The sequence below is a fragment of the Ovis aries genome, chromosome 2 (genome assembly GCF_016772045.2).
Source record: "Ovis aries strain OAR_USU_Benz2616 breed Rambouillet chromosome 2, ARS-UI_Ramb_v3.0, whole genome shotgun sequence".
NCBI classification, from domain to species: Eukaryota; Metazoa; Chordata; class Mammalia; order Artiodactyla; family Bovidae; genus Ovis; species Ovis aries.
This window is the reverse complement of record NC_056055.1, coordinates 33,454,445-33,478,441: the sequence shown is the minus strand read 5'-3', so window position 1 is coordinate 33,478,441 and position 23,997 is coordinate 33,454,445. Positions and strand designations below refer to the sequence as shown.

Below are 23,997 nucleotides of genomic sequence, written 5' to 3'. Positions count from 1 at the left end.
CCTTTGGGGCTTTCCTGGTGACTCAGACAGTAGAGAATCTGCCTGCAATGCAGATGTCCCAGGTTCGATCCCTTAGATCCCCTGGAGAAGGAAATGGCAGCCCACTCCAGTATTCTTGCCTGAAGAATCCTGCAGACATGGGAACCTGGCAGGCTACAATCCATGGGGTCACAAAGAGTGACTGCTCTTCACCTTGGATCTGTTTTTATGCTGAGCTAATAACAGCCCCCTGAACAAATGGTGATTTCCTCTTATCACTCCCTCCATTCACTTGAAATGTCCTATATCTCCCTATTTCTCTCAACCTGGGGAATGAATAATTTCCTTTGAAGTTAAATAAATGCTCTGTTTGAGTGGTACTTCTTCCATAAAACTCCTATATCCTGTGCCCCTGACCATCCCACTTACACACAGGGTCTCTCACCCCTTGGGAACCCCTCCTGTGTTCTTTGGATGTCTTTCAGAGTTAGAGTGCTTCACTGCATTGATTTACATATCTTCTACTTCTGTCCTTTGAGGACAGAACATTACATTCAATATCCAATGAATGTTGAGCAGCTCTATGATGAATAAGGCCATGTTAGTGCTTTATACACCTTGCCTCATTTAAGCCTCACACAGCCCTAGAAGGTGGTTACTATTAACATTAATCCTGTCCTTAGAGAAAACAAGCCTCACAGAGGATAAGCTATTCATCTAAGACCATAGCATTATTAACCCGTAGAAGTTGGATTTCAACATAGATAGTCTGACTTCAGAGTCCTCCCTTGATAGTTCAGTTCAGTCACTCAGTTGTGTCCAACTCTTTGGAACTCCATGGACTGCAGCCTCCCTGTCCATCACCAACTCCTGGAGTTTATTCAAACTCATGTCCATTGAGTCGGTGATGCCACCCAACCATCTCATCCTCTGTCATCTCCTTCTTCTCCCACCTTCAATCATTCCCAACATCAGGGTCTTTTCAAATGAGTCAGTTCTTTGCATCAGGTGGCCAAAGTATTGGAGTTTCAGCTTCAACATCAGTCCTTCCAATGCATATTCAGGACTGATTTTCTTTAGGATGGACTGGTTGGATCTCCTTGCAGTCCAAGGGACTCTCAAGAGTCTTCTCCAACACCACAGTTCAAAAGCATCAATTCTTTCTTTATAGTCCAACTCTCACATCCATACATGACTACTGGAAAACTATAGCCTTGACTAGACGGACCTTTGTTGGCAAAGTAATGTCTCTGCTTTTTAATATGCTGTCTAGATTAGTCATAACTTTTCTTCCAAGGAGTAAGCATCTTTTAATTTCATGGCTGCAATCACCATCTGCAGTGATTTTGGAGCCCCCCAAAATAAAGTCTGCCACTGTTTCCACTGTTTCCCCATCTGTTTGCCATGAACTGAAGACCAGATGCCATGATCTTGGTTTTCTGAATGTTGAGCTTTAGGCCAACTTTTTCACTCTCCTCTTTCACTTTCTTCAAGAGGCTCTTTAGTTCCTCTTCACTTTCTGCCATAAGGGTGGTGTCATCTGCATATCTGAAGTTATTGATATTTCTCCTGGCAATCTTGATTCCAGCTTGTACTTCATCCAGCCCAGTGTTTCTCATGATGTACTCTGCATGTAAGTTAAATAAGCAGGATAACAATATACAGCCTTGATGTACTCCTTTCCCAATTTGGAACCAGTCTGTTGTTCCATGTCCAGTTCTAACTGTTACTTTCTGACCTGCATACAGATTTCTCAAGAGTCAGGTCAGGTGATATGGTATTCCCATCTCTTTCAGAATTTTCCACAGTTTGTGGTGATCCACACTGTCAAAGGCTTTGCCATAATCAATAAAGCAGAAATAGATGTTTTTCTGTAACTCTCTTGTGTTTTCGATGATCCGACGGGTGTTGGCAATTTGATCTCTGGCTCCTCTGCCTTTTTTAAAACCAGCTTGAACATCTGGAAGTTCATTGTTCATGTACTGTTGAAGCCTGGCTTGGAGAATTTTGAGCATTACTTTACTAGTGTGTGAGATGAGCGTAACTGTGTGGTAGTTTGAGCATTCTTTGGCATTGCCTTTCTTTGGGATTGGTACATCCCATGATAGTACAGCCTCCTGAATAATCATGAGTTACAGGTGGATCAAGATGTTGAGCATTTCTACCTACTCTATGTATTTCCATGCTCAATGTAATCATTGGTTGTTGTTTAGTTACTAAGTTACATTTGACTCTTTTGTGACCTCATAGATGTAGCCCATCAGGCTGCCCTGTTCATGGGATTTCCCAGGTAAGAATACTGGAGTGGGTTGCCATTTCCTTCTCCAGGGAATCTTCCTGACTCAGGGATTGAACCCATGTCTTCTGTGTAGCAGGTGGAGTCTTTGCCACTGAGCTACCTGGGAAGCCCCCAATGTAATCATTGCGTCTAATGATTATGGTGAATATTCATGAAATCTAAGACATGAACTTTGCCTCAAGTAGCTTGAACCACTTGAGAAACTCCAACTAATATATGGAGCATTTCATGAGCAATGTGAAATAATAGACACTCATAAATGTATGTATTTTTTTTAATGTATGTATTTTTGGCACTTCTATATACAAGGCATCTTGTGTAAATTCCAAGGGCTAGAAAGAAAAATGAAGTAACTATGATATCCCAATTTTCTGGGATGGACTGGATTTTAAAAAATGACAGCTCTATTAAAATACGCAATATACTCATATACCATAAAATTCACATACACCATAAAAATCACTCTTTGAAAGTGCAATTCAGCAGTTTTAAGCACATTCACAGAGTTCTGCAACCATTCAGTTTAGTTCAATCACTAAGTCGTGTCCGACTCTTTGCGATCCCATGAATTGCAGCACACCAGTCCTCCTTGTCCATTAGCAACTCCCGGAGTTCACTCATACTCATGTCCATCGAGTCAGTGATGCCATCCAGCCATCTCATCCTCTGTTGTCCCCTTCTCCTCCTGCCCTCAATCTCTCCCAGCTTCAGAGTCTTTTCCAATGAGTCAACTCTTCGCATCAGGTGGTCAAAGTATTGGAGTTCCAGCTTCAGCATCAGTCCTTCCAAAGAACACCAGGACTGATCTCCTTTAGAATGGACTGGTTGGAGCTCCTTGCTGTCCAAGGGACTCTCAAGAGTCTTTTCCAACATCACAGTTCAAAAGCATCAATTCTTTGGCACTCAGCTTTCTTCACAGTCCAACTCTCGCATCCATACATGACCACTGGAAAAACCATAGCCTCGACTAGACGGACCTTTGTTGGCAAAGGAATGTCTCTGCTTTTGAATATGCTATCTAGGTTGGTCATAACTTTTCTTCCAAGGAGTAAGGGTCTTTTAATTTCATGGCTGCAGTCACCATCTACAGTGATTTTGGAGCCCCCCAAAATAAAGTCTGCCACTGTTTCTACTGTTTCCCCATCTATTTCCCAGGAAGTGATGGGACCAGATGCCATGATCTTAGTTTTCTGAATGTTGAGCTTTAGGCCAACTTTTTCACTCTCATCTTTCACTTTCTTCAAGAGGCTTTTAGTTCCTCTTCACTTTCTGCCATAAGGGTGGTGTCATCTGCATATCTGAAGTTATTGATATTTCTCCCAGCAATCTTGATTACCACTAGATAATTTTAGAACATTTTCATCACCCCAAAAGGAAATCTTTCACCCATCAGTGGCCATTTTTCCTTCCCCCTGACAATTCACTGAGCCCCTGACAACCGCTAATCTACTTTCTATCTCTATAGATTTGCCTATTTGATAAACGGATTTCATGTTTATGAAATCTATTCCATTTGCAGAAATGGCCAAACTGATGATCTTAAGAGTCATGGAAAATTAAGAGACCCAGAACAGCCAAAATATCTTTAAAAAGTACAATATGGGACATTTCATGCCTGGTTTCTTTCACTTAGCATAATGCTTTCATGTATATGTCAATATTGTTGTTATTGTCGTTGTTTAGTCATTAAGTCATGTCCGACTCTTTGTAACCCCCTGGTGTTCTTCTAAAAGTTTTATGGTTTCAGCTCTTTAGGACATTGATCCATTTTTAGTTGATGTTTGTGTATTGTGTGTGGTAAGGGTCCAACTTTATTCTTTTGCCCGTGAACATCTAACTGTCCAAGATCATTTGTTGAAGGGGCAATTCTTTTCTGAAAGAATGGCCTTGGCATTCTTATTGAAAATCAGTTGGCTATAGATATATAGGTTTATTTCTGGTATATAAACCAGACAGTACAGGTATTGGTTTACTTATCCAACTGATCTATATGTTTAGCTTTGTTCCAAATATCATTGTTTTGGCTATTGTATCTTTGCTTCCTGCAGTAAAAGCACAGAATCCTAACCACTGGACCACCAGTTAATTCTTTGTAGTAAGTTTTGAAACTGGGCAACATGTGTTCTTTAATTTTATTTTTTTCCAATGTTACTTTGGCTGCTCTGGGTCTCTTGCATTTCCATTTGAGTCTTAGTACTATCAGTTCATCAATTTCTGCAAAACGAGATAGCGAGATTATGAAAGGGATTGTGTTGAACCTGTAGATCAGTTTGGGGAGTTTTGTCACCTTATAATAGTAAGTCTTCTGATTCATGACTTCAGGATGTGTTTCAATTAATTTAGGTGTTTTTAAAGTTTTTAAATGATGTTCTGTAGTTTTCAGTGTACGATTCTTGCACTTCTTTTATTAAGTTCATTCTAGAGTATTTTTCTTATTGTTATTAATTAAAAATTTTTTAAAATAAATTTATTTAATATTTAAATTTTTTATTGGGCAATAATTACTTTACAGAATTTTATTGTTTTCTGTCAAACCTCAACATGAATCAGCCATAGGTATACATATATCCCCTCCCTTTTGAACCTCTCTCCCATCTCCCTCCCCATCCTACCCCTCTAGGTTGATACAAAGCCCCTGTTTGTGTTTCCTGAGTCATACAGCAAATTCCTGTTGCCTATCTGTTTTACATATGGTGATGTAAGTTTCCATGTTACCCTTTTCCCCTCTCCTCCCTTCTCTCCATGTCCATAAGTCTATTCTCTATGTCTGTTTCTCCATTGCTGCCCTGTAAATAAATTCTTCAGTACCATTTTTCTAGATTCCATATATGTGTGTTAGAATAGAATCTATATCTTTCTCTTTCTGACTCACTTCACTGTATATAATATAATAGGTTCTAGGTTCATCCACTTCATCAGAACTGATTCAAATACATTCCTTTTTATGGCTGAATAATATTCCATTGTGCATATGTACCACAACTTCTTTATCCATTCATCTGTGGATGGACATCTAGTTGCTTTCATGTTCTAGCTATTGTAAACAATGGGATACGTGTGTTTTTTCAGTTTTGGTTTCCTCAGGTTATATGCCTAGGAGTGCGATTGCTGGGTCATATGGTGGTTTTTTGCCTTGTTTTTTATGGAATCTCCATACCATCTTCCATAATGGCTGTATCAGTTTACATTCCCACCAACAGTGCAAGAGCGTTCCTTTTCTCCACACCCTCTCCAGCATTTATTGTGTGTAGACTTTCTGATGATGGCCATTTTGACTGGTATGAGGTGACATCTCATTGTAGTTTTGATTTGTATTTCTTTAATAATGAGCGATGTTGAGCATCTTTTCTTGTGTTTGTTAGCCATGTGTATGTATTCTTTGGAGAAACGTCTGTTTTAAGTCTTTTTCCCACTTTTTGATTGGGTTGTTTGTTTTTCTGGGACTGAGTTGTATGAGCTGCTTGTATATTTTGGAAATTAATCTTCTGTCAGTTGTTTCATTTGCTATTATTTTCTCCCATTCTGAAGGTTGTCTTTTTACCTTGCTTATAGTTTCCTTTGCTGTGCAAAAGCTTTTACGTTTAATCAGGTCCCACTTGTTTACTTTTGTTTTTATTTCCAGTACTTTAGGAGGTGGGCCATAGTTGATCTTGCTTTGATTTATGTCATCGAGTGTTCTGCCTATGTTTTCCTCTTACAGTTAGGTCTTTAATCCATTTTGAGTTTATCTTTGTGTATGGTGTTAGGAAGTGTTCTTATTTCATTATTTTACATGTAGCTGTCCAGTTTTCCCAGCATTATTTATTGATGAGACTGTCTTTGCCCCATTGTATATTATTGCCTCATTTGTAAAAGATAAGGTACCCATAGGTGCATGGGTTTATTTCTGGACTTTCTGTTTTGTTCCTCTGGTCTATATTTCTGTTTTTGTGCCAGTACCATACTGTCTTGATGACTTGTAGTATAATATGAAGTCAGGAAGGTTGATTCCTCCAGCTCTTAAAGTCAATTTTATGTAATATTAATATAGGATTCCAGCTCTCTTTTTGTTACTGGTTGCATACTATATCATTTTTCCATTTTTAAATGGATCATTAAAAAAATCCACTGTGTTTGACTGGAATGTTTAGTCCGTTTGCATTTAATACAATTACTGCTAAGTTAGGATTTATGCCGGCTCAGAGGTTAAAGAGTCTGCCTCCAATGTGTGAGACCTGGGTTCGATCCCTGGGTTGGGAAGATCCCCTGGAGGAGGAAATGGTAACCCACTCCAGTATTCTTGCTTGGAGAATCCCATGGACAGAGAAGCCTAGTAGGCTACAGTCCACGGGGTCGCAAAGAGTCGGACACGACCGAGCGACTTCACTTTCACTTTCTTTTACTTTCTGTACATCTTATATCCTTTCTGTTCTTCTAATTTCTCTGTTGCCTTCTTTGTATTAAGTAGATAGATTCTAGTATCCCATTTAAATTTTCTTGCTGTTGTTTCTGTTACTATGTTTTATGCATTATCATGTATGGGTGTGAGAGTTGGACTGTGAAGAAAGCTGAGCACTGAAGAATTGACCCTTTTGAACTACGGTGTTGGAGAAGACTCTTGAGAGTCCCTTGGACAGCAAGGAGGTCCAACCAGTCCATCCTAAAGGAGATCAGTCCTGGGTGTTCTTTGGAAGGACTGATGCTGAAGCTGAAACTCCAGTATTTTGGCTAACTCACGCGAAGAGTTGACTCATTGGAAAAGACCCTGATGCTGGGAGGGATTGGGGGGAGGAGGAGAAGGGGACGACAGAGGATGGGACGGCTGGATGGCATCACTGACTCGATGGACGTGAGTTTGGGTAAACTCCAGGAGTTGGTGATGGACAGGGAGGCCTGGCCTGCTGTGATTTATGGGGTCGCAAAGAGTCGGACACAACTGAGCGACTGAACTGAACTGAACTGATGCATTATTTTATTAGAAGTTGCCCTGAAGATTATAGTTAACATCTTAGCATAAAACAATCTAATTTTTATTAATAACCAGCTTACTTTTCACAGTATATAAAACCCTGCTGATGGATTGTATTTAATGTAATATTTTTTTCGAAACACATGAGTTGTTAAATATGATTTATTTTTATATTCTTTTAACATTTCTTATATAATTCCATGTCAAGTCATATATGTCTTGCCTCAAAGAACTTTTAATTTAGTTGAGGAAAAAACACAGATATATGTCAAACCCAGTGACAATGAAATATTTAAATATTAATTTAAGACAATAACAGACATGAGTAACAACTAACTTATTGACCTACAGTTGTACACCTACAGATGTCTAGATAGGAAACGTGTAGTGGCTTAATAATAGGACATTTCAGGAAAATCAGAGTTGGTGTGAAGATGATCAAAGAAGACTTTAAGGAGCTGGAATTTGGTCTAGTAGGTGTGGAGGTGAACAAACTCACTGAAATGTGAGGAGAATGAATGGGAACTCTCTAAGCTGTCTTCTGTCTTTTCAGTGATACAGGGGATGAGGCTATCTGTTTACTGTTTGTCTGTAGCACCCAGAACATTGCCTGACACATTATAGGTGCTCAGTAAATATTGACCAGATGACAAAATGAGCGAATTTGGTTGCATACGTCAGTTAGGGGTGTAACTGCAACCTTGGAAGAGAGCTGATACATTCTGAAACATCACCTTTGGACTATTTGCTAGGTAATTGATAAGAGGGAAATAGCCTATTCATTTTCAATTATTAGGGACACTGGAAAATTTTCACTTTTACTTAAAATCTGTACTCTAAACTCTTTTCTGGGAGTTCAGAGAAATTGAAGGTAGATACTTTTGTGTCTGTAAATTTCAGTGATAGAAGAATGGGGTGACAAAATTTCTGCAAATATTGAGAAGAGAGATAATAAGAAATACGTGGGAACACTGCTTTGAAAAATCTGAAATGGCTCTATTATTACTTTCCTTTCTTTAATTCACTTTCTAGTCCTTGACTCTCCAGGGTCATCAGCAGCAGAAAACTTCAATAATTCCAGCAAATATCAGCAAAAATACATGAATAGAGTTTATTTTTAAGCGTTTGAACATTTTTATGTTAGCTCTTTAATTAGATAAATCTTGTATATTTATAAATTTTATGTTGTATAAAAAAACTTGCTTCATCCTTTGATTTCTTGGCCACTGGAGAAAGGAATCTAGCTAAAGACTGAGAGTTGAGGTTAAATTTCTCTTTAACTGCAATTGCTTTGCCGACTTTGCTGACAAAGGTCTGTCTAGTCAAAACTATGGTTTTTCCAGTAGTTATGTATGGATATGAGAGTTGGACTATAAAGAAAGATGAGCACCAAAGAATTGATGTTTTTGAACTGTGGTGTTGGAGAAGACTCTTGAGAGTCCCTTGGACTGCAAGGAGATCAAACCAGTCAATCCTAAAGAAAGTCAATCCTGAATATTCATTAGAAGGACTGATGTTGAAGCTGAAACTCCGATACTTTGGCCACCTGATGTGAAGAACTGAGTCATTTGAAAAGACCCTGATGCTGGGAAAGATTGAAGGTGGGAGGAGATGGGGACGACAGAGGATGAGATGGTTGGATGGCATCCCCGACTCGATGGACATGAGTTTGAGCAGGCTCCGGGAGTTGGTGATGGACAGGGAAGCCTGGTGAGCTGCAGTCCACTGGGTCGCAAAGAGTGGGAGCGACTGAGTGACTGAACTGAACTGAACTGAACTGCAGTTGCAAAGCCAGTAGAGGGTGCAGTGTACCTATCCCTTGATTTCTGGGATTGCAAATAAGTGCATAGGTTGGATACTCCTCAAATAGCCTAGATGAACAAGACTTCATTTCATCTAGAGAGAAAGGAGCCTGGGACTATGATTTGGTCCTTGGTGATCTCGATTTTATGTTCAGGAATTAGCAAATATATATAATTGTTTTATTACCATTGGAGAATGCTGAGGAGGGTGCTTTATGAAGACTGTTTTTCTGTTTTGCTTCCCTGGTGAAAAGTCATTTGAGCATTTTGTACCAAGTCCACAAAAAACTGGCCTGATTAAACTCATCAACCAGATTAGATTCTGGGTATCCAGGATTGCTTGCGTAATGGGTTGGGCATTTTTGCTAATCCTTGAAATCTTTGATGTGGCTGCTGACTGGGAGCTGGGATGCATTCTTCCCCTCTGGCTCATCAGCTTCCATTCCGTGAGTCTCCAGTGTCTGGGCTACTTTATCTCCACAGCTGACTTAGCAGAGATAGGACGCCTCCTGTTCTCTCCTTTCTTGCCTGACTCACTCCCGCAGTGTTATTCTCCCCTAGCAACAGGGCGGTGGGCTGAGCAAATGAGGCAGCACCCCCCGCTTGCCAGCTCACCCCCTTCTGAAGCTGTCTGTTTATGCAACATTTTGTTCATTCTTTCTCCATCAGATTCTCCCAGTTTCCAGGTACTTATTCAGAGGGGTTCATGTGAGGGCTTTTCTTTCGCTTTGCTTATCTTTCAGCATGGAAATGAATGCAGTAATAGTATTATCAGTCCACCGTTTTTTAGCATTTCTTGGGGATCTTATGCTTTTGACATTCACTTTTTGTCTTGTGATATCTCTTGTATTTCTTGAGCAGGTGTTTAAATCTCTCCTTTTAATTTAGCTTCCCCCCCCCCCCCCCCCCCCCCCCCTCCCGCCCCCTGGTTTATGCTGTCTCTCTGCATCCAGCTAGAAGGTGAATTAATACTTGTGGCTGAAAGGAAGCTTTTTTGACCTAGGATCTTGGTCTTCTACATGAGAGTTAAGGCCTTTCTCATTTGGCTAAAAGTATTTCAGAGAAAAAAATATAGAAATTCAATACTAATCAATAATTCTGTCCTCTACCCTTTAGAGAAAAGGGATTTATACTTTTGGGGATTAACTTATTCTCTCCTTCCCTTTTGACAGGTTTTGGTAAATGTTTAACTCCAATAATATGTTAACATTTTCAGAGTTGATCCAGGTTAAAAAGTAAGTAGACTCTGTTTTGTTCTCCTTCTCCTTGGTTCTTTCTCACCGTCACCTTTAGCCACTGCCTCTCTCCCATTTCTTTCTCCTACCAGGTCAGAATCTGCCCTCTGCTTGTTTCAGGTCAGTATGCTTGCAAGAATTCCAGTTTACTGCTTGGTTAATCACTAATCACTCTCATGTGACATGCTTTGTGAGATCGACTAACTGTTGGCTATTCTCAAAGTATAGCTGTAGTGACAAAATCATTACAAATGTCTTTGGCTACTGTATTCAGAAAATATCTTAAATATATAAGAATTTGGAAAGCAGCTTTATCCTTTAAAGCAGTTTTACTCAATACTGCAGTTGGCTCAGAGATCAAGAAGGGATCTGAGGCTGTCTAATCTGTCTAATCCCCAGCACCAGGATTGTGATGGAAAAGTTAAGGTGTTTGTTTGCTTGTTTTTTCTTATTTTTGGCCATGCCGCATGACTTGTGGGATCTTAGTTCTCTGATCAGGGATTGAACCGAGGCCCTGGCAGTGAAAGCACTGAGTCTTAACCACTGGACCACCAAAAAAAATTCCTGGAAAAGTTCAGTTTTGAGGGTTGCTGAAGTGGAATAGGTTTGGAGAAGGACAGGAAATTAGAGGTTAAAGTTATTATAATAGAGGTGGAAGAACTAGGACAGAGAACTCAGAATGAGGGACCATATTTTGTGAGGACTCCAGGTATGTCTTGCGTCAAAGGGAAATAAAGGCAGAGGGTTGTAGAGAGTGAGGATTAAAAACAAAGTTACCATGTCTAAAGAGTTACTACTGTCGACTTGGGAGTTTCAGTTCGGTGAAGAAAATTCATCATTCTACTCTGAGATATAGAACTCTTACTGCCTTAGTTATTATTTTGTTTGATGTTTATATAGCCACTTTAGCTTTCGCTTGTTGTATGTATACTTAGTATATATATTTCTAGGCTCATCAACCTTTCATTTTAGGTGCATCACTTACAAACTATATAACATGGCTTCTGATTTTTTTTTTTAACTCAGTTTTGTTTTCATTTAGTCCATTTAGCTTTACTATTTTGTCTCTTTTTCCCCTAACTCTCCCTCCTTTCCTTTTTTTAAAATTCTTTCTTGACATCCTTTCAATTCAGTTGTTTTATTTTTATTTTTTAATTTTTAAATTGAAGTTTAGTTGATTTACAAGTTGTGTTAGTTTCAGGTGTACAGCAAAGTGGTTCAGTTATACATGTACATATATAAATATACATATATAGTTTCTTTTTCAGATTCTTTTCTCTTCTAGGTAACTATAAAATACTGAGAATAGTTCTCTGTTCTATATAGTAAGTCCTTGTTGGTTGTCTATTTTACATATAGTAGTGTGTATATTTTAATCCCAAACTCCTAATTTATTCCTTCCCCTTTCCTCATTAGTATTCCACATATAAGCAATATCATATGATATCCGTCTTTCTCTGTTTGGCTTACTTTTCACTTTGTTTGATAATCTCTAGGTCCCCAAAACAAAAAAATCCAATCAGAAAATGGGCAGAAGATCTAAATAGATGTTTCCCCAAAGAAGACATACAGATGGCCAAAGGACACATGAAAAGATGTTCAACATCACTAATTATTAGAGAAATGCAAATCAAAACTACAATCAGTTATCACCTCACACTGGTCAGAATGACCATCACCAAAAGTTTACTAATAATAAATCCTGGAGAGGGTGTGGAGAAAAAGAAACCCTCCTATGCTATGGGTGGAAAAGTAAGTTGGTACCAACTATGGAGAACATCTATTTCTGCTTTATTGACTATGCCAAAGCCTTTGACTGTGCGGATCACAATAAACTGTGGAAAATTCTTCAAGAGATGGGAATACCAGACCACCTGACCTGCCTCTTGAGAAATCTGTATGCAGGTCAGGAAGCAACAGTTAGAACTGGACGTGAAACAACAGACTGGCTCCAAATAGGAAAAGGAGTATGTCAAGGCTGTATATTGTCACCCTGCTTATTTAACTTATATGCAGAGTACATCATGAGAAATGCTGGGCTGGATGAAACACAAGCTGGAATCAAGATTGCCGGGAGAAATATCAATAACCTCAAATATGCAGATGACGCCACCCTTATGGCAGAAAGGGAAAAGACACTAAAAAGGCTCTTGATGAAAGTGAAAGAGGAGAGTGAAAAAGTTGGCTTAAAGCTCAACATTCAGAAAACGAAGATCATGGCATCTGGTCCCATCACTTCATGGGAAATAGATGGGGAAACAGTGGAAACAGTGTCAAACTTTATTATTTTGGGCTCCAAAATCACTGCAGATGGTGATTGAAGCCATGAAATTAAAAGACGCTTACTCCTTGGAAGGAAAGCTATGATCAACCTAGATAGCATATTCAAAAGCAGAGACATTACTTTGCCGATTAAGGCCCGTCTAGTCAAGGCCATGGTTTTTCCAGTAGTCATGTATGGATGTGAGAGTTGGACTGTGAAGAAGGCTGAGTGCCAAAGAATTGATGCTTTTGAACTGTGGTGTTGGAGAAGACTCTTGAGAGTCCCTTGGACTGCAAGGAGATCCAACCAGTCCATTCTGAAGGAGATCAACCCTGGGATTTCTTTGGAAGGAATGATGCTAAAGCTGAAACTCCAGTACTTTGGCCACCTTATGCGAAGAGTTGACTTGTTGGAAAAGACTTTGATGCTGGGAGGGATTGGGGGCAGGAGGAGAAGGGGATGGCAGAGGATGAGATGGCTGGATGGCATCACTGACTCGATGGATATGAATATGAGTGAACTCCGGGAGTTGGTGATGGACAGGGAGGCCTGGCGTGCTGCGATTCATGGGGTCGCAAAGAGTCGGACACGACTGAGCAACTGAACTGAACTGATGGAGAACAGTAGGCAGTTTCCTTGAAAAAATAAAAATAGAGCCACCATATGATCCTGCAATCCCACTCTTGGGCATATATCTGGAGAGAAACATAATTTGTAAAGATATAGATACATGCATCTTAATGTTCGTTGCAGCACTGTTTACAATAGCTAAGACATGTATGCAACCTAAACGTCCATCATCTGGTTATTTGAATGAATGAAGAAAGAAAATATGGTATATGTATATTGGAATGGAATACAATGGACTATTACTCAATTATAAGAAAGAATGAAGTAATTCCATCTGCAATGACATGGATGTTTGTTTTTGATTTTTTTCTAATTCTGTTTTGTTTGCAAGTTATGTCTTCTCTATTTTATGTCATTATCAAAGCTACTTTAATGTATATGCTCATCAAAGTTTAAATTAATCAGTATCCTTATTGTTCTCTGATAAAAGAGACCTCAGAATGCTTAAACTCCATTCTCCTTCCTCTTTATATACTACTGCAGTTGTATTTTACCTCTAGAATGTTTTCTGCCACAAACCAGAGTATTATCATTGGTTTAGACAGAGAATTTTAAAAAATTTACTTGCCTATTTACTACTACAATATCTCTGCTCACCATTTGTTTTTACATTAAATCCTTTTGATGTTAGACAATTCTTTTGTCTGAAGTATAGTCCTTATAATGTTTCAGTTATCTGAAAATGTCTTTATTGTACCTCATTCTTGAAAAGTATTTTTCTAGCATTTTATTATGAAGATTTTCAAACATACAGCAAAGCTGAAAGAGTATTGTAGTGAATACCCATATGCTTACCTAGATTCTACCATTATTATTTGAAAAGGATATTTACTGGAAATAGAGTTCCAGTTTGCTGGTTATTTTCTTTCTTTCAGTGGCTTTTATTCTGACTTCCAGTGGCTGGATATCAAAAAGTCAGTCATCAACCCTAATGCCAATTCTCTGTAGATCTATCTACCTTCTGTGGCTGTTTTTAAAAATTCTTTTCATCTCGACATTGTTCAGTGATGTGTCTAGTGTGTGTTTGCTTGGGTGTCACTGAGCACCATGATCTGAAGACTGATATCTGTCAGCAATTCTGAAAAATCTTATCTCTTTAAATATAATTTCTTCTTTATTCTCTCTAGTAATTCCTTCTGCAGCTACTTTAAACTGACTCCTCCACGTAAGATTGTTTGGACTGTCTAAAGCACTAAGAATTAGTACTGCAAACCCCACTGAGGACCACCTAGTGAGTCTCACTCCCAGGAGAATTTTCCCTTCTCTCCCTTTCCTTAGCTTCAAAGATGGGGTGGGCAGGTTTACATGCTGTCCTCTTCCTGTGTGGTGGAGTTTAACTCTTTTTCAGTCTCACTAGGTAGGTGATACCCTGTGGGGCCTCAACTTTATGCAGGGGTCTTCTGTCACATTCTTCACCTTCGCAGAACTTGGGCTTCACCACCTGTCTCTCTGTACCACTTTCCTCCTAGAAGACACGAAAAGGGAAACACAGCGGCTCTAGGAATGCACCAGAAGCTTCAGGTAATGGCAGATCTGGCATTTCCCTCTTCCTCAGAATTGGTACAAGTTAAGTAACTCACACGTAGAGATTCTGGGTGGATAAAATAGGACCTGGCCGGATAAAATCGGTAAAAGCATTAGGACTTATTTCAGTGCATGATGATCAGACAATTAAATCCAAGGAAAGCTTCTTCCAATCAAATGCGGGACCATCTGTGGACATAGATTCTCGGATTTAGCTCTCAATTACTTGACCTCATCAACGGTGATGAGGAAAACATAACTTTTAGAAATGATCACTAATGCCGAGATTACAAATAATCATTCATACAGCAAAATAGGGGCTTCCCAGGTGGTGAAGAATCAGCTTGCCATTGCAAGAGATGTAAGAGACGCAGGTGTGATCCTTGGGTCGGGAAGATCCCCTGGAGGAGGGCACAGCAACCCACTACAATATTCTTGCCTGGAAAATCCCATGGACAGAGGAGCCTGGCAGGCTACAGTCCATGGGATAGCAAAGAGTCAAACACAACTGAAGTGACTTAGCATGCATGTACAGAGAAATGGAGCTCCATAAATACCAGGTTAATTTGAAATGTTCATTTCTATTCTAGGTAAGCTTTCTAAGCATATGGAAACTTCTTTCTTTCATATCAAGTTGTTTTTTTGGGAATCAGATGTAATCTCAGGACTTTTTTTCATTCTAATTGTTACAACTGTGTTTATATTAGCTAAAACTATGCGTGTTATTATTAGCAGAGGTTATTTGTGTCACTTTATCAATCATCATCAATACTTGATAGTTTCCGTAAATATTTCAGGATGTAAATTAAATATCCCTTGCCACTTGACTACATTTCTTTTGGTAGCTTATGCCAACTATGTTTTGACCATATCTAAAAAACTTATGCTGTAATTTGGTCTTTTGGAATATATTAGGTATACTTTGGCAGTTAATGAAAAGAGATACGCTTCATGAAGATTTAAGTATTTACATCCTTATATCATCTTAATATATGACTCAATGGAAACACACACTTATGTACAAAGAAGAACTGTAAATGGACCTATGCTTTTTACATTAGGAGAGTAAAGCAAATGTTGAAAGTGTACTACAGTGCTGTGTTGCTATTTATACTTCCTAAATCATGTAACTGTAGTGGATTTTAGCTACATTTCTCGTGTAACAAGTTGGTAATTATGAAAACAATGGAAACAGTGACAGACTTTAATTTTTTGGGCTCCAACATCACTGCAGATGGTGACTGCAGCCATAAAATTAGAAGACACTTGCTCCTTGGTAGAAAAGCTATGACAAATCTAGACAGTATATTAAAAGGCAGAGATATTTCTTTGCCAACAAAGGTCCATATAGTCAAAGCTATGATTTTTCCAGTAGTTGTATATGGATGTGAAAGGTGGACCATAAAGAAGGCTGAGAGCCAAAGAATTGATGCTTTCAAACTGTGGTGTTGGAGAAGACTCTTGAGAGTCCCTTGGACGGCAAGGAGATCAAACCAGTCCATTCTAAAGGAAATCAACCCTGAATATTCATTGGAAGGACTGAGGTTGAAGCTCCAATACTTTGGACACCTGATGCAAAGACCTCACTCATTGGAAAAGACCCTGATGCTGGGAAAGGTTGAAGGCAGGAGAAGGGGACAACAGAGAATGAGATGGTTAGATAGCCTCACTGACTCCATGGACATGAGTTTGAGCAAGCTCCAGGAGAGGTGAAGGACAGGGAAGCCTGGCATGTTGCAGTCCATGGGGTCGCAAAGAGTTGGACGTGACTGAGTGACTGAACAACGATTATTTTTATAACCATTATTGTTTGGCTACAAACACAGTTTGGCAGTAATATCTTATTTTTAAAAATGGTTTGTATATTTAACATTAGATAATTCTTACTGTCTTTTACTGTTTCATCTTGTGGGGTATCATCCTTGTAAACATGTTCAATAAAAGTGAGAAGCAAATATGTGAACAAACTTATGAAACTCATTGAACAAAGTGAAGCTCTTAAAACATTAACAAATCTCTTAATGATATCCAATTTATTATCAGAGAACCATTTAGACATTGGGCATTATGACTGAATAAGTAATTTGAGCACTATGTATTATTTTAGATATAATTTCTCACACGTGAGCCATGTGTTTTCAAATTTTACTTTTAAATAAATGTTTCTGCTCACTGGAATTTAAGCTCCATGAGGACAGGGACTTTGTTTTGTTCACTGTTAATTTCTAGTTGAGGACATAATTGTCACCAACATCTTTTTCAATGAACAAGTTAATACATAATTAAAACTAATTGATGGTGAAAAATGTTTTTGTAAACAGAAGAAATCAAATGTGGTCTTAGTTTCAGTCAGTATTTCTTCAAGACTGTTAATATTTATTTAACATGTTTTGTGACTACTGGGTTAGGTGCATACAAATCTAAAGCAAGTGTATTTTCTTGGTGTATTGTTCTTTTTATCATTACACAAAGACTGTCTTTGGAGAAAGGAATAGCAACCCACTCCCATATTCTTGCCTGGAGAGTTCCATGGATAGAGGAGCCTGGTGAGCTACAGTCCATGGGGTCGCAAGGAGTCGCGCCCAAGAGACTAACACTTTCACTTTCAAAGACTCTTCCTGTGAAATCATGTCTTTTTTGATGTTAATCTCTGTCTAATATTGCTATACTGGTTTCTTCCTGCCCTCGTCCCCTCTCCTTTCGACCTTCTCTCCCTCTCTCCTCCCCTTTCTTTCCCTTTACCTGTTCTTCCTTCTCTTTCCTTCTCCTCTCCTCCTCTTCTTCCTCATCCTCATCTTCCTCTTCTTTCTAAGAATTTGCCTGGTGTATCTTTTTTCATCCTCTTATTAATTTATTCTTGACATTTTTGAGCCATTGTAGATACGTTTATATAAAGCACATGGCTGGGTTTTTTGGTCTGTTCTTTAAAATCTTGTCTGGGAATCTTCTCCTTTATAGGGTTATTTGTTTCATTACACAGTTGCTTTGATTACTAGAACATTGGGCTTATGTGTCTATATCTCATGGCTTTTATTTTTGCTTTCACTTTCTGCTTTCCTAACTTGGGGCTTCCCTGGTGGCTCAGAGGGTAAAGAGTCTGCCTGAAATGTGGGGGACCAGGTTCAATCCCTGGGTTGGGGAGATTCTCTGGAGAAGGAAATGGCAACCTACTCCAGTATTCTTGCCTGGAGAATCCCCATGGACAGAGAAGACTGGTGGGCTATAGTCCATAGGGTTGCAAAGAGTTGGAGATGACTGAGGGACTTCACTTTCTTTTCCTAACTTATCTTGGAAAGACTGAGTTTTCTTTATTCCTATCCCCCATTCCAACTACCAGTTTGGAACGTCTATATTTTTATTTCTGACCTTTAAAGAGTCAATCTTAAAACATCTTAACATCAACACATGACTTAATATGATTTAATATTAATTAGTAGCTTTATGCTCATACTCTTAGATACATATTAGCTTTCTCCTTTCATTCCAACTTCCATGGTTATTTTATTATTTTTTTAATTATATTTTTATTTATTGTTGTTTAGTTGGAGAAGACTCTTGAGAGTCCCTTGGACTGCGAGGAGATCCAACCAGTCCATTCTGAAGGAGATCAACCCTGGGATTTCTTTGGAAGGAATGATGCTAAAGCTGAAACTCCAGTACTTTGGCCACCTTATGCGAAGAGTTGACTCATTGGAAAAGACTCTGATGCTGGGAGGGATTGAGGGCAGGAGGAGAAGGGGATGACCGAGGATGAGATGGCTGGATGGCGTCACTGACTCGATGGACGTGAGTCTGAGTGAACTCCAGGAGTTGGTGATGGACAGGGAGGCCTGGCGTGCTGCGATTTATGGGGTCCAAAAGAGTCGGACACGACTGAGTGACTGAACTGAACTGAACTGAACTAGTAACTAAGTCCTGTGCAACTCTTTTGCGACCCCATGGACTGTAGCCCACCAGGCTCCTCTGTCCTTGGGATTTTCCAGGCAAGAATAGTGAAGTGGGTTGCCATTTCCTTCTCCAGGGGATCTTGCTGACCCAGGGATGGAACTTGAGTCTCCTGCACTGCAGATATGTTCTTTGCACTGAGTCACCCTTTATTAGTCAATGTTTGTTTAGATTTACAAATAACTGCTCATTAATGCTTCACTTTTCTTCTCCTTGAAGCATATGTCTTTTAGTTTGAATCATAAGAAATTGTCACTTTTGTGCATCAAAAATGGCTGAATATCAGACATTTCATGTGGTTTAATCTAATAGTCATTTCTTGGAAAAACTGTGGGCAGTAAACGTTTTCAATTTAAGACTCTAAAAACGTTTTCATTTCACCATCACTTCTGTATAGTTTAGCTGTGTGTATCCCCTGCTGCTGCTGCTGCTTAGTTGCTTCAGCTATGTTTGACTCTGTGTGACCCTGTGGACTGTAGCCTGCCAGGCTCCTCTGTCCATGGGGATTCTCCAGGCAAGAAAACTGGAGTGGGTAGCCATGCCTTCCTCCAGGGGATCTTCCCACCCAGGGATGGAACCTGCATCTCCTGCACTGCAAGGCAGATTCTTTACCACCAAGCCACCAGGGAAGCCATGTGTATCCTCTGCTTGGGTTACTTTTCCTCATTGCTTCAAGATGTCTCATTGCCTTCTGGAATCATCACTGCTAATAAGAAGTCTACCATCATTCTAATCACCATTTATTTATAGATAACTTGTCTTTACTTTCTTATTCCTTTATAATTGAAATTTGGTAAGTTTTCTATAACATATCTGGGTGTGGATATTTTTATTTGTTTTTAACTTCAGAGAGTTTGCCCTTCTTTTCTAGATGTTTTAAGTCATATATATTTTTTTCTTTAGGTTGGCCTATTCATTTTCTGCTTCTAATCTTTTCCTTATGGTTTTTGATCCTTCATTATCTCCTTTAAGTATCTTATTATACTTCCTTGTAGTCCCTTTCATACTGTTTATAATCTATATTTTGGGAGTGCTTAATTTTCCTATTGACTGCATTTTCTTAATCTCTTCTATTGTGTCTTGATTTCTCACTGAACTTATAAATGATTTTCAGCTATGGTAACTTCCCTACCTCCATTCCACCCCCACTTTCCTGGAATTTTCTTAAATCCTTATTTTTAAGATATTCCCAAAGAATGGTTTCACATGTTTTAGGATGCAAAAAGTGCTTTTTATAGTAACAAGTTTTATGTCAGTATCAACTGCATGGTTTGTGGTGCCTTAATCTTGTGGGTGTTACACACATAAACTCTACATCTGTGTTAACGGGTACCTTGCATTTTGATTTCTCACTGTTGATTTGTGTTTCACTCAAGGCCCTGGAGAGGTGGCAATCTTTTGAACTGCTTTTACAGTTAGGTGGAAGGAGTTACCTTAGTCTCTTCATGGAGGAGGTAGTTCTTCCAGGCTCCATGCCTTACCTGGGAAGTCCAACTACAGGTCTTGCCCCATGAAGACATTCTATCTCTGGTCCCCATAGAGACATTAATCCTGAGCCTCTATTGTCTGTGATTGATGTTGAAGCTGCGGTTGAGTCCTTTCTCTCCTCTGACCTTGGTTTCTCTATTTATTTGGCACAATGGGGATTTTCTATTTTTTTCTAGAGTGGTTATGTCTTATTTTTTTTTGTTTTTGCTACATTTTATTCATTTGGTTATGGTCCATTTCTTGGCTTATGCTTACATTTCTTTGTTGCTTTTTAATTTTGACCTTTTTTTGTTGCTTCTAACTGAAACTCTAACATTCTTTGTGTGATATATTTTATTTTTGTGTGCATGATATATTTTAAAATAAGCTGTATTATCTTACAAATTTGGTATAAATTTAATTCACAATACTTGTAGAACAACTTCTCTTTTATACAGATGCCTTTTGTCTTGTATTTACATTAAGTGCAAGAATTCTTACAATTGTGAAAATCCAGTTTGCTGAAAATTGCCCACCAAGAGATAGAGAACTTTCTCTAAGGAAGTAGACATAGATTATTAAATGATAAATTGTCTTCTCTCATTCTTATTAGTTTAGAATGCTGAAATTAAGAATTTTGAGGATATCCGTGTCCAAAGGTTAACGCAGGATTTTTAAAGCAAGACATTCTAGAATAATCAACCATTTTTCATTCCTTTTTACTTTTTATTCTCCTCTTATATATTTCAAACAACAAAAAGTAAATCAACCTCTCATCTTGAAAGATTATTAGGTCTTAAAGGTGCTATTTTCTTGGATAAATATTTGTTATAATTATATATTATTTTTTAGTGGAGATAGCTCATTTTTAAAAGAAATGATAAATTTGGGTTAATTAATCCTACTGTTTGTACTAAGTATATTTTACTTATTGAGTCTTTTGAGAATTGACAATTTGTTCTATTTTAAAATATTTGTTCTATTTTCATAAAAATAGAACATCTTTATATAAAGTAGAAGAAATATGTAAGTAGAGTAACTTTTATAGCATAGCAGAACATTTACTGTAGATGTACACAGACAGAGAGACACACACACACACACAGCCATGCCCTGCCATCGACGTCATTTTCATTTACTTTTTGTTTTTTCTGGCAACAGTGGAACATGCCCTGACAATCCACCTTCCATTATAAATATTTTAAAAACTAGGCAGGAGAGAGTCATCCCTTAACCACAGTCATATAGTGTAATGAAGGATACACACAGCTGCAGCAACACTCTGTAATTACTTAATTTGTTTTTGACAGCCCCCATTTGCAGAGGTGAGGAAGGTATGAACCACACATGAGTAAGGATTTTACGTACACCCGAATTTGTTTGTCAGTTGTGAATATTCACACATTTTCTTGGAAAATGACACAAATTATGGGGCAGGAAATCAAAACCAACGTCACCCTTTTCCCAGCAGAGAAAGAGCTCAAGATGATGTTTGCTGTCAGTGAAAAGTTGAAGCAAAAACTCAAGCCAGCATCTCCTCACCAAGAAGAAGTAAATTAGCCAGCACTTTCCAGCTTGTGGCATTAGAGTGGGAGTGTGAGTTAAGAATGTAGGTCTTGCTCATCAGATGGAAGAGCTTATTTTAATGTCTAAATGGAGCCTAGAACAGGCCACCATATTTATCCCAAGTAACTTTCATAATAGTTATGTGTTGAGTGGTGTAATGGTTCTTTCTGTGGGTTTTGTAACTCAACCATGGGCATTCAGAGTGATCCCCATTATGCACTTCCTAGGTAACCAGTGTTGACCTACATAGGAGGGAGGTTGATGGGGCTGTGGGGTGTTTCCTGGATCCCCAGAGACATGTCCTGAATTGTCTGGAACTGAACACTTTACAGGGACTGGTCTTGAAGTGGAATTAGGGCAAGATGAAACCCAATGATCAGAGATAAGTGACTGAGATCTGATCTCTTTTGAGGAGTATGAGAAGTCTCCTCCTACCGCAGCTGGGAGTTGGAGTGGTGATCCAAAACAACAAAATCCAACTGTTCTGCAGAGGAATGATGGAAACCTTACAAAGTGGGGAAGACAGAACAATGAAATAATTTGAGTTATCTCAGAGTTATCAGTAGTCAAAACTATGCTTTTCAATGCAGTAATTGGGCCTGATTAATAGGATGTCTGTCACCTTATGAAGATGGGATAATTAACATCTTACATAAATCAGAGTAAGGAACTGTAATAAAGGGTATATTATTAACATCAGATTGAGAAACTAGGCAGAGCTCTGGACTTATTTACCTGATAGAAATCTGACCAAGTGGAGTTAAAAATCTGTCTGTGCTTTCCTTGTCTCCAATTTTCTTGGTTCTTTTTGGTAATAGGATTCCAATACATAAAACTATATGCAAATATCATAAGCAGTAATTGAAGGCAGAGTTACATGTGACCTGAGCTTCCCAGGTGGCGAGTGGTAAAGAATCTGCCAGCCAGTCCAGGAGATGCAAGAGACAAGAGTTTGATCCCTGAGTTGGGAAGATCCCCTGGAGGAGGAAATGGCAACTCACTCTAGTATTCTTGTCAGAAAAATATCATGGACGGAAGTCTGGCGGGCTATAGTCCATGGGGTTGCAAAGAGTCGGACATGACTGAGTGATAGCACGCACATGTGATCTAGTTAGCTCACCATGAAGAAAGTTCTTGGGATGAGTTTGGGAAGAATTTTATTCCTGAAGAAGGAGGTCATGAGGGGAGGAATTTGAGTTATAAAAAGAGTCACCTTGAAGTTATAGAGAGCTCCTAGCGATGCTTATCTGTAATTGCCCCTCTGCCTTTGATCAAAATCATAAAGTTACATATTCACATTATCTTGTATTTTCTACTCAGCAGGCAAGAATTAAGCCAGGGAAGAAGCAGGCATTTCCTCTCAGGTGTCCTGAATACTTTGGCCCAAGGTCATTGTCATCAGACAGCCTGTGACTAAGGTTGTTTTTTCTGCCCTTCCCAGCACCCAGTAGCCGCAGGCTTCCAGAGCAGACCATGGAGTCAGAATTATGCTTGATCCTGCCTAAAGACAAAGGAGGTGTTTAACAGTCGGGTACTGAAAGTTGTGGGCATCTTTGTCCTTATATCATTTTATTCCAGTTCTCAAGGTCAGTCTTCCAAAGAACACCCTTTTAAGCTATGGTACTTAAGGCAGTACTCACCTTTCTCAACAGTCCTCTCCAAATGTTATTTGATGTTTCATTGGTGGACCCATTTATACATACTTACTTGAATGTCTGTCCTTGGAATTTTCCAGGCAAGAATACTGGAGTGGGTTGCCATCTCCCACTCCAAGGGATCATCCCAAACCAGGGATCAAACATGCCTCTTTTGCATCTCCTGCATTGGCAGGCAGATTCTTTACCACTAGCACCACCTGGGAAGCCCTGATAAATCTCAACGGCTTAATATATACCTATAAGGATTGATCTGAAGGCACTGGCAAATTAAAGATGAATGTATTGAAATCAAAGTCCTATGGCTCCTGACTCATTTTTCAAGTTTTTTTTTTTTTCCCTCTCTCACATTAGAAACATGTAAACTGATTGCTTACAACTTCAGTTAAGTTCAGTTCAGTCCAGTCGCTCAGTTGTGTCCGACTCTGCGACCCCATGAACTGCAGCATGCCAGGCCTCCCTGTTCATCACCAACTCCCGGAGTTCACTCAAACTCATGTCCATTGAGTTGGTGATGCCATCAAACCATCTCATCCTCTGCCGTCCCCTTCTCCTCCTGCCCTCAATCTTTCCCAGCTTCAGGGTCTTTTCAAATGAGTCAGCTCTTCACATGAGGTGGCCAAAGTATTGGAGTTTCAGCTTTAGCATCAGTCCTTCCAATGAACACCCAGGACTGATCTCCTT

At 39.0% G+C, this 23,997-nt stretch overlaps 1 long non-coding RNA gene across 3 annotated transcripts in view; it reads left to right on the top strand.

Annotated features, from left to right (window-relative positions):
• Nucleotides 1-23,609, top strand: part of LOC121818606 (uncharacterized) — a 56,866-nt gene extending 33,257 nt beyond the window's left edge. For all 3 annotated transcript variants that reach the window (XR_006058600.2, XR_009599150.1, XR_009599151.1), the window contains 3 exons: nt 10,201-10,263; nt 11,760-14,677; nt 18,223-23,609. This is a non-coding gene — a long non-coding RNA (uncharacterized LOC121818606). The remainder of the gene's footprint in view (nt 1-10,200; nt 10,264-11,759; nt 14,678-18,222) is intronic.
• Nucleotides 23,610-23,997: the final 388 nt, after the last annotated feature.